Below are 11,448 nucleotides of genomic sequence, written 5' to 3' on the forward strand. Positions count from 1 at the left end.
CGGAATCTCTACATCTTAACCAATGAACCCAGCCCCTGGGTGAAAATAACAGTAACCCACAAGTTGTTAGAAGGGGACTCTGAATCTCCAGCTCCTGGAGACCTCTAGACTTGGGAATACTTGTGGTTGGGCCTCCAAGTTTCCTATGACTGCCTCTACCCTCTGTGAACTGCTCTTACAGAAGACCAGAGGGGACAGTCTCTGGATCCAGAACTGCAGTCCTCCTGACGACAGTAAACATGGGTAGTAAATGACTGAACCATACTGAGGATTTGCTAGGATCAGGGCTGTGAAACTGAGCATCTATTCTGACCCACCCTGGCCATAGCTCTGCGAGGTAAGCACTGTCCTGATCCACATTTCACCTTACTGACAGAAGAGGTGCTGCAGACATGACCAGATAGAGTACTTACAGAGTACTTATCACTTAGTGCCACAGCATGCTAAATGCTATGCTTATGTGAACTTACCCTCGCCACAATTCCACAAGACAGGTGCTTTTGTGGTTCTATTTTAGAGACTAGTGAAAAGCCAAAGAGCTACTGTGTGTTGCTCAGGCTTCCCCAGGCTTGAATGCAGTGCTAGCAAGAGCTCCTGCTTAGGAGGGTGAACATCAAGCCCCAAGTCAGGTCTCTATCAGAAAGGGAAACTGACAGTGTCCAACAGGATGTCCTAAGCCTAAACCCAGGGTCCCTCTTGTTCTGGTTGGGAAGGCTTCTAAATTATCCCCAAAGGCATATTTTAAAAGTCCTATCCACAAACCATTTCTAGAACCTGCTTTGGTCTGGCTTTTAGGAAGCCTTCATGGGACTCTAGTGTAGCATACACCGTATTGGTAAGAGACCAATTTGTAAGAGGACCCATTACATAGAGTTTACACATGGCCCCATGCCCACAGGTAGGTGGTTTTTTATTATTAAGATGATAAATTAGTGATGCAAGTCACTCCCTGCAATAATATTATATGCTAGAAATAAAGTGCACATTATTCAGAGTCCCTTGGTGTTATCCTCAGGTCTCTTTTCTGTTTCTATCTAGGGCACCACCCTAATTTAGCTGCCGTGCCGCCTAAGTTCCTATCACTGAGACTGTGTTTTCTTTATGACCTTGACTGCTTTGGAGGTCACTAGTTGGGTATATTGTAGGGTTTAGCTGCTCTCTCTTGTCTAGGTTTAGCCGGAGAACTCCAGGGCTACTGGGAGGAAGGCCACAGAGTTGATAAACAGCCATCCTTAGAGCAGCTTATCAAGGAGTGCCCATATTTGCAACATGACTGAACACAGTTGATACCGGCCTTGCTCTTTTGGCTAGGTCAGGGTTTGTCCCTTTTTGCCACCAAGGTCATTTTTGTCCTCCCACTGTGTTGGACTCTTAAAGCATTGAATTAAGGGCCTGGAAACAGCTAGGTAACCATGGGAACCCGAGTTTGGATCTCCAACAACCAGGTAAGAAGCTGGGTGTTATGGTACTCACCTTAACACCAGCAATGGGAAGCAGAAAGAGGACCTTGGACCTTGCTGCTCCCCAGTTTTAGCCATCTATGAGCTTTGCATTCAGTGAGAGGCCTGGCCTCAAAAAAATAAAACAGAGTGGTAGAGAGGAAGATGCCTGAGGGCAACATATGGCCTCCTTACAGGTTCATGCACATCCACAAGAACATATACTTGTACTACAGGTACAAGGTACAGGGATTAACAATTGACTCTTTGCCTTAGAATATTCTGGTGGCAATGTGGAAGATGCAGTAACTAGAGGACTATTTTTTAAATCCCAGTGTTTTAGCTTCATTGCTTGGCTAGGTTTTTGCTTTTGGGAGAAGGGGCATCTCCTACCTCTGATCCTCTCTCCACTTAGATCATGTGAATATCTATGACAGAAACCGTCAGTGTAAAAGGACTAGACCCCTTCCTGAGTGCAAAGTAGAGCCAGAATTCTAGTTTAAAAACAGCACATCTGCTAGGACTTTCTTCTTCCTCTTCCTCCTCCTCCTCTGCTACTATTAAAAAGACAGAAAAGTATCACGAATAACAGTAAATGCACAAGTGAGCATTGTTGCACACCTATATCTGAAGTGCTTAGAATGCTAAGGCAAGCATGGGCTACATGATTAAACAAACACACACATAACTACTCATACACATACACATAATACAACTTTTTCCTGGGCACTCTCAACCCTACAGGTAAGAACTCAGATATTATACAACTTCATGAAGGGGAGAAGATTCATTATCTCCTTGCTAAGGATGGAGTCCCCTGCTCAAGGTAAAGAGCTATTGAAAAGGGTCTAATAAACCCCAAATAAGAATAAGAACTGAGTGCTGGGAGGCAATCATCAAAATGCAAATAGTGAGAAGCAGAGCTACATTGTGTTAGACTGAGACCTCCAAAGAAGACCACAGCTCAGTCAAACAGCCTGGAGACTAGCAAGCTCGGGTGGCTGCTCCAAGTCTACTCTGTAGCCATCTTATCTTTTTAATTTGCTTTGGGAGAAAGTATGTCACATTCTGACTGAATGTAGTCTCTGTTCTGATTAGAGCCAACAGGAACAATGTAACTCCTGGCTGCCAGTCATGAAGTATGAAGGGAGTACCCTAAAAGGTGTTAGGGGTGTGCTTGGAATAGTAGGGTATCTTCCTGCTTAGTGGCTAAGGAGCTGCTGAGGTTTCTACCCACCATCAGAGGGACTGTAGCAAGTAGTTGACTTGAGACCAAATGCTCTACAGAGGAAACTGTTGCCATGTGCCCTAACATGAAGATATCTCATATAATCCTGGAGAGAAAAGAACGGTCCATCCGATTCTACTCAGGTAAGGCTCAGAAAAAGATAAGATCTGCCTGTGGGCATAAGAATTTGAATCCTTAGCCTGGAAATCACTTACAAAGTTAGGTTTATTTTGTGAAAATTCATCAAGCAACATACTTATCTACCCTTTGAGTATGTTCTTCTTCATTTCAAAGCTTTGCCCTAAGAAAGGCTAATACCAGTATGCACCAGTTTCCACACCACAGATGTCAGAATAGCAGGTTGTAAATCTAAGCTTCAAGCATTTCTTGTTTGACCTGAAGAGACTCAACCTAAAACTTGAAAACTTGGGAATTAAAGCTGCATATTCTGGATGGGTAAACATGGGACTCTAGGTTCAGTGCCCAGTACTTGAAACCCTGAGGAATTTCTCAGATTAAACAGAACTAAAGGGGCATGACGACAGCATTGGGTATGATTATCAACAGGACTGTGGACCATCTATTGATACAGGCATCCATCTGAATTTGAAGAGGATTTAAGATTGTATGGCGATGTTGCATCAAGATGGCTTCCTTATCTAAAAATTCCTATGGCACAGAGACGGTCTTGTTTAGGAGAAGTGTATGGTTTAGAGCGTTTGGTAACTCGTGGTTTATGGCTCAGAGGAATTGATACTAACGGATGTATACACTGACATAAAAGAAAGAACGCCTGAGGATCTGAAGCAGTGACATTCGAGGGGGACATGTAGATGCTGCTTTTATACTCTTCCAGCTTTTCAGTAAGTTGGACGTTGCCTCAAAATAAACTGGTTGAAAAATACTTTTGGAAAGAGTAGTCATGGAGGGCTCTGAGTCTCTGAGTGGGAAGCCATGTCCTTCCCTCCATTGTCCTCGTGTCCTGTAGAATTTGACACCTGGCCAAGCCCACCCATTGTGTTGCCTGCCTGCATCTGAGTGGCTGAGTTTACAACCCTCTTTAGAATTCCAAGTCTACCCGCATGCCAAACAATTCAGTATGGGTCTCAGAGTAGCTGCTGGCTTGCTTGCCTTTCTTTCTTTCTTTCTTTCTTTCTTTCTTTCTTTCTTTCTTTCTTTCTTTCTTCCTTTCTTCCTTTCTTCCTTTCTTCCTTTCTTCCTTTCTTCCTTTCTTCCTTTCTTCCTTTCTTCCTTTCTTCCTTTCTTCCTTTCTTTCATTCATTTTTTTGGTTTTGTTTTGTTTAGCTCTTTTCTCATCCTAAAATTATCACCCAGACCTATCAGTTGTTTTATTACAAAAAAAAAAAAAAAAAAGAAATTAGTACTAAAAGAGCCAAATGAAGAGTTCACACAATGCCAGTTACAATGCTAGGCCATGAACCGAGATGGAGATAATAGCTATTATTAGGAGTAATAGATCATAAGTAATAAGCATGCAGTGAAATGACATCGCTGGTCACTGGCTCACTCCCAGCCGTTCTCTCCCAAGGGCTGCTGGAGCTGGTCCTTGTTCACATGCCATTTGCCACGTCAGGGTTTTCTTCAACCATGCTTAATAACCAGTTTCCAGATCTGGATATTGGGGGCTGTAAATTTCCCTGGTGACTGTTGCCAATGACAGGGAAGGAAAGACTTGTGTAATTACCACTTGTACTACCACGGAGCACATGAACTCAAGTCAAGAGCAAGGATTTGGGACAATAAAACACTGGGTTGAAACAAGTAGGGGGGAAATCTGCTCGATGTACATGATAAGAAATGTGAGCTTGCTTAGGGGAAAAAATGGTAGTAGGCCTGATGGTGGGGTGTTGCACGCATTGTTGGGTGCTGCACACTTCCTTTCTCCCGCACAGATGTTCACACATCTGTAAGATTAGCTCTGGGTTGCTTGGCAACCAGTACCTGCAGCCTTAGTCTGTGATGTGATTGGTTGATTTTATAGTATTGCTCTGAGCCTAGGAGCTGGGGAGGTTCCAAGCATAGCTGCTCGCACATGGTACTATGCTGTGAGAAACCCTTCACACAAGCTACTTTCAAGTGTTCCCCGGAAATAGCCTGAAAAAGTGGCTAAGACCTGTGTGAGATTTTGACACCTCAGCTCCATGTGGAAATGCTCAAGAGCATCCTTGGCAAGGTCCTGAACTTGAGCCCCAAACCCTGTCTGGAGATGATCCATCTTCTGACTACCATATTGTTAGTTTAGAAGACAAGAAGGAAGACAGGGAAGGAATCCTCCTGCCTCAGGACTTCCCCGGTGTTTCATTTCCTGGACAGAAGACAATGGCTATGCTGTATAAGTTAGAAAGTTGTTTTCTTCCTAGCATTCCTGTGTGGGCTCAGGCTTTGTGTGTGTGTGTGTGTGTGTGTGTGTGTGTGTGTGTGTGTGTGACAAAACCAAGGAGGGTTCTAAAGTGATAGTGACAGAAGTAGAATTTCTTTGGGTGACAAGTTAGAGGACTCCAGCACTTTAAGAAGTTGTGGAAGTCATAGGAGAATTTCTCCAAAAGTCTGATGAGGATTTTCAGGGACTGAAATTCAACAGATCCCGGAGTGGCCACCATGAATTCTGAAAGCAAGCCCTTGAGCATGGCATACAGCCACTTAAAAAGAGAGAGTCTCTCACCTAGCGAATCAAGTAGGACTATATTTTCCCACCAATAGAAATGAGCATCTCGAAATCCCACTAGACGAAAGAGATAAACTCAAACCAGACAAAATCAAAACAGAGTGGTTGATTGTAAATTGAGTCATAAAGATTGAAGTAATCAGAAAAGAGAAAAAAAAATCATTCCAGGTATTTGGAGGGCCAGAATCTATACAGAACTGACAGCCAGGGAGGAATGTCCCATTCAGATGCCTTTAAAAGGCCTCCTTTGGGTCCGCCGGGAAGTCTTTGCTTCTCCTTAGCTAGGCCATACAATGTCACCTACTGCCAAAACTGTTCAGCCCCAAGACTGGAAAGTATTTAAGGACTGAAATGGAGCTCAAAGCTGAATAGCTGGGTTCTAGATTCCACACAATTTGAAAATAGTTCCTATTCATCTTTTCTGTCCCAACATCTGAGAAATTGCAAGATCTTTGGTAACCCTTTTTGTGATACTGATTATCTCTAAAGAAAAGAGCACATGGGGCTAGAGAGGTGAATTGCTTGCCACATAAGCATGAGGACTTGATTTCAGTTCCTTACACCTTGCCAAAAGCCAGGCGCAGTAAATGGGTCAATAGCCCTACCCTTAGCAGATAAAAGTAAGAACTCTGGGATTCACTGCTGCCTAGCCTACAAGAATCAACTAGCCTCAGGTCCCAGTGAGAGACTTTTCTACAAAGTAGAACAAAGTAACAGTAACGAAAAACTGACTAACCAACTAACTAACTAACTACAAAAACTAAAAAGACAAAAGCAAAAACAAAACAAAAAACCAAAACCAAATTGAAGAACAAACAACACCTTAAGATGACCTCTGGCCTTCACACACAAGTACATACACACCACTCACACGTTTATGAACATGCACATGCATGCACACACACTCCAAAGAAAAGAACATGGTGTGCTAGTTTATCGCTGTTTATCCTGCCATTCAGGAGGCTGAAGCAGGGTGATCACAAGTTGAAGTCAGTATGGGTTCCTTACAAATACCCTGTCTTGAGACTGCTTGGTCTCCGAGCCCCTGGAATTTCAACCAGAGCATCAAATCATCGAATTGGCCAAATCTCAGGATAGAAGCGTCTTTCTCTAGGACATGGTAATTAACCCACCCTGGACAATGTGCAGACAGTGAGAGTCTTTGGAGCGCTCGGCCCTTATCAAACAAACCCCTTCCCCCAAGGCTCGGGCATCTTCATGGAAGGAGAGTGAACTTTGGAGCCAGAGTTGATGATCGACTCCAAGGAAACAGTGTCTCCCAAATACAACAAGACTGATAACACAAACAAACTTACAGAGACTGGGGCAGCATGCACAAGACCTGCACAGGTTCCACCCGGACACAATCCCAGGACTGAGAAAGGAGGTGTATATAAAATCCCACCCCTCACCAAGAAGCTGGGAGAGAGAAATTCAGTTTTCTTCAGGGGAGTTTCATTGGGTGTTTCAAGCACACTCCGAGGCAGGCGTCATGCTCAAGGTCAGGGGGTCCACACAAACCAGGTCCCATGCTTTGTTTTAACTCATGTGTGTGTGCTTTGCGTGTGGGTGGAAGGGTGGGGGTAGTTAATTTTAGTTTTTACTTTTAGGAGAGAGAAAGAAGATGAGGTTCTGTTGTACAGGAGACGATCTGAAAGGGAGTTGGGGAGAGGAAAGGATGTGATCAAAATATATGCTAGGAAATTCTCGACAATTCTCCATTCTTAAAATGGAGAAGGAGGGAGGAGGAGGAGAGAGAGGGAGGAGAAGAAGGAGGGGAAGGGAGGAAAAAGAGAGGGAAGAGATAAAGGGATAGGGAGAGGTAAGGGGAAAGAGACCCTGCTTGCAAACAAAAGGGCAGATTCGAAGGCTGGAGGGTAGAACCCACACGCAGGAAGGAGTTCCCTGTGCTCCCCACCCCCACCAGCCCTTAGCCCTCCACAACTCTTAGCAGGTGAAATAAAAGACTTCAGATCTAGGTAAAGTGGATACCCCATTAGGGGTAAGACATTATGTCGGGAATTTGCCTGCTTCTTTGCTTTGTTTTCAGCCGATCCTTTAGGAAAACCCTCTGTCGGTTTGGATATTAGTATTAAAGCAACCCATACAAATGCAGGGAGCTGCAACCATAGACATCCTGATGAAAAGCCAGTCGGTCTGTGCATTCGATTGGAATTTCAGAAGATAATTGTTTCATTCCCAGGTCTGTCCCTGGCTCACCATTTGACCTCAGACTAATTGCTTAATCTCTCTTGGCTTCAGATCTCCTACTTTGAAAGTGAGAATAATAATAACTTCCAACTACCTATCTCATCCGGGTACTGAATGGATTAATAGGGTCATGTTTGCAAAGTCCTGGGAAACTCTCAAGAAAGAAAACGTCCCTGCGCCTTGGCAACTTGGTAACATTCTAGGCTGGGTAGGGCTGAGCTCAGTGAGCCATTACCACAGAGGGATGTAGTACCTTCATTTCATACCTAAGGGATGGCTCCTTCTGAAAGCAGGGTTTTCATCACCCCAAAACCTCTAATGTGTTTGTTGGTGCAACAAGAGGAAACTGCTGTGGTAAGCCACTCTTGCACCTCTGTTGCAACCATACACACGATTCCTCAGAGCCTTTCTGCCCTAGCAATGCATAGGCTGACTGGAGGGAGGGGGTGTCACATAGACCAGGGCTGCCGCTTCCTGAGTGGGTGATCCCAAGCACATCACTTGATCTTCCTTTGCCTCCTTGACACCGAGCAAGAGCACTTGACAATCTGTCAGGAGATATTAGCACAAACACAGATGGTGTGTCAGTCTCTGCACCTCTCTCTTAGCACCGCCAGGTGTGATGATCACTGGTTGGTCCTTACTCAGTCCAAGCCCCTGCGCCCATCAGAGCGTGTGCTTATCAAGAGCCTGGCTAACTTGCAGTCGTCCGCTAACAACAACCTCTTTCTGTGAGCCCTCTAGATCTCCGAAAATGAAAAATCAAAAGGAAAACAAAACAAAACAAAACAAAACAAAACAAAACAAAACGCTGTGTTGGGGATTTGTGCAAATTTCCACAGCTCATTTTTCTTTCATGGCTGACTTAGCCCCATCTCTTGACTTCCCAGGTGCAGTACCACATTGATAAAGGACAAGACGCATGCCAAGTATTATGCTAAACACTCAGAGTGAATGTGTGAATATGTCCCATCATTGCAAAAGCCCAGCAAGGTGGGTACCTTGAAGAGTCCCATTTACAGAGCCAAAGTTTGGTGAGGTTAAAGAAGCCACCTAGAGTCACTCAGTGATTTCAAGGAGAGCCTGGATCCAGTCCTTACCTGACCCCGGAGTTCTGCTATACGCACTGCTGTCTGACAGAAAAAAAATACACATCATATGTGTATTTTATGTTATGTTTTACATCTTTTAGTTCAGAGACAGTTAGCTCATGAAGGCTTTGACTTAATGAATGGATTAACTCTGGGTGGACATTGTGGAGAAACTGTGAATAGTTGTAAGTGGGGCTTAGTTGAAAGAAAGGGGTCACTTCGAAGGTACGTCTTTGGGGACTATGTCACACTGTACTCCTTCTTGTATTCTTCGGTTCCCCATTTCCTTCCTGTTCACCATGATCTTACCGCTGTAATGATCTGGAGTACATGGTGCAAACCCTCACAAACCAGGAAGTAAAGCAGATCTGCTCTCCCTAAACTGTTCACACCAGGCACTAAGTCACACAGCCACGAGGGAAGTAAAGACCGTATGCAAGACCGACAAAGGTAATGAACTCCAAAGGCACATTCAGGATGTGCTGGAAGTTTAACATTTAGAGTTTTGATTTGCCAAAGAGTTTGCCCTCAAAGAGCCCATTCCTGAAACCTTCTGCAGTCCAGACTTTGACTTCATTATATATGGCATGTGTAATTTACATACGCTCTGAGCAAATAAATGAATGTGTGAATATGTTCTCTTCCAGAGACGGAGAAAGACTCTTAGGCGAGGAAGATGGTAAATTCCAGAAGGGCATGTATTGTACCTGATTTTTACCTAGGTTTGTAGACCTTCCTGGCACACTTAGCATCTCCTCCCATTCAGCTCTAATGGTGTATGCATTAGTGTTCACTGGATGTAGTTTCTTCCAGGCCGTGTTCTGCCTCGAGATAATGTGTTCACAACATCATATTAAGGAAACCCCCTTGGTTAGTGTCTGTCTGGGAAGCTAGTCTGAGCCCTCATTGACAGCCTCATAGTAAGGAACCCCCTTAGTGTCTGTCTGTGAGGCTAGTCTGAGCCCTCAGAGGAAACAGGTAGCTTCCATTTGACCCGAAACCTGATTCTGCCTATGGTAATGTCCCCAAAACAAGCTAATACGGCGAGATCATTTTCAGTTACAGACGTTAAAGCCAACTCAAACCAATTTTGTGGTCTTAGCACAGCTGGACCCATAAGGGCCAGGTTTCATTTTCTCTACACATCTGAATAGACACACTATGTTCACCTCTGAAGCTACCTTTCATATTGTAGTGTTTCTCAGTGCCTCGCTCAGGATCTCTTAGTCTACAGTTAGCCTCAAAATAGAGGTGGTTCCCATCTGGTTATTACTATGCCCCAAACTACTGAGACAGTTCCCCCCCCCCAATGAGGCTTGAATTGTGGGTCAGGCCTAAGTCAAATGCTAATGCCTTGAGCTTGATGGAGTCCTCTCCCCCAGTCACCTGGCTGGGAGGAAGGGACTCTCTGGGAGCTCCATTCAGGAGAGGGAGGAATGATGTGTGAAGTTGTCCAGGCTAGACTCTCTGTCTTCCTCACTATCACAATAAGTCACTTCTCACCCCCTGTTAGAAGCAATATAGCTTTGCACTGTTACCCACATACCTCGCTGGGTGGCATTAGAGAGTCTATTCTCATTGTCACTGTTATGTGTGCCTGGTCAGTCACTTCACTTTGAGTCCTGGAGATAACACTGCTCCAGTTCTCTGCATCACCAGTATTTACTGTTATCCTCATGTGTAGCAGATAAAGGATGAACAGCCTGTGAATCAAGATCCTACTTTGGGTGACACTGGTCAGAGCCATAGGTACAGATGAAGACTCTACACTGTGGGCAGTGACCTGTTTCATGAAAGTGTGGCAAGCAGAAGCAAACTGAAGATTAGTGTTCTGTGATTCTACCACACACCTGATGCCACAAGAACATGGTCTAATTCACTGTGGTGAATACATTGTCACGTGTAAGCAAGACACCCACGACTCTGGTTTGCCAGACATCAGTATTTGCCATGTATAGCCGCAAAGAAGAAGGCATCAGATGGACTGTCTTTCCATTGCTCTTCTAGGGTAATTGTCTCCCTTCATTTCCTTCCTTTATCCCTTTCATCTCTCCTTTGATCCTCTTGGTATAGCCACCCCTCTCCTTCACTGTCCTCCTTTCCTTCTTTCCTCTTCACCTCCTTCTGGTTTTGACCGCTGCTTCAGCCCCAAGGAATTGAGAGTCCTGAGTTACAGCTCTTGCAGTCCCTTAAGTGAGTTGCTTTCCTCGTTTCTTTCAGCTCTCTTTGCTCCCCTGAAATGTCAGAATGACCAAGCCTCTTGCTAACTTCAGTGGTTAGGGGTCAAAGACATTCTGTAGGTATAATGTTCCTCACAGATAAAGGTGTTTCTGGATAAAAGTGGGAGACAAATCTATTTTTTATTTCATGGGTCTAAATCTCAATGAGACAGGCAGACAGACATGAAAGATGGGGAGGGGGGAGAGAGAGAGAGAGAGAGAGAGAGAGAGAGAGAGAGAGAGAGAGAGAGAGAGAGAGACCTTAGCTATAAGCTATTCTCTCAAGGTAGACTACTTGTACAATATCCAAAGTGCCACTTTCTCTGAGCCTCCTCTTGGAAGAGTAACAATAAAAGACTCACTGTAAAGAATTTCTAAGGGTGTCAAACCCACTGTCTAGATAGACTCTCTGTGTAAATTTTCTAGGGTTTTCCAGCCAGCCAAGGAGGACCCTAATGTTGAACTTGCCCTATAAGCTTTTTCGCCATGTTACCTTCCAGCACTGCTACTTAGCTAGGACCTCAACCCAGCGGACTTACCAACACAAAGTAGCAGAATGAATGCCTGTGCCCAC

The 11,448-nt window shown here is 44.5% G+C and overlaps 1 long non-coding RNA gene across 1 annotated transcript; it reads left to right on the top strand.

Annotated features, from left to right (window-relative positions):
• Positions 1-1,305: 1,305 nt before the first annotated feature.
• LOC103693876 (uncharacterized) lies at positions 1,306-11,224 on the top strand. Its single transcript, XR_015639628.1, has 4 exons — positions 1,306-1,445; positions 8,455-8,557; positions 9,303-9,377; positions 10,340-11,224. It is a non-coding gene; the product is annotated as an uncharacterized LOC103693876 (long non-coding RNA).
• Positions 11,225-11,448: the final 224 nt, after the last annotated feature.

The sequence above is a fragment of the Rattus norvegicus genome, chromosome 16 (genome assembly GCF_021556685.1).
Source record: "Rattus norvegicus strain SHRSP/BbbUtx chromosome 16, alternate assembly SHRSP_T2T, whole genome shotgun sequence".
Taxonomy (NCBI): Eukaryota; Metazoa; Chordata; class Mammalia; order Rodentia; family Muridae; genus Rattus; species Rattus norvegicus.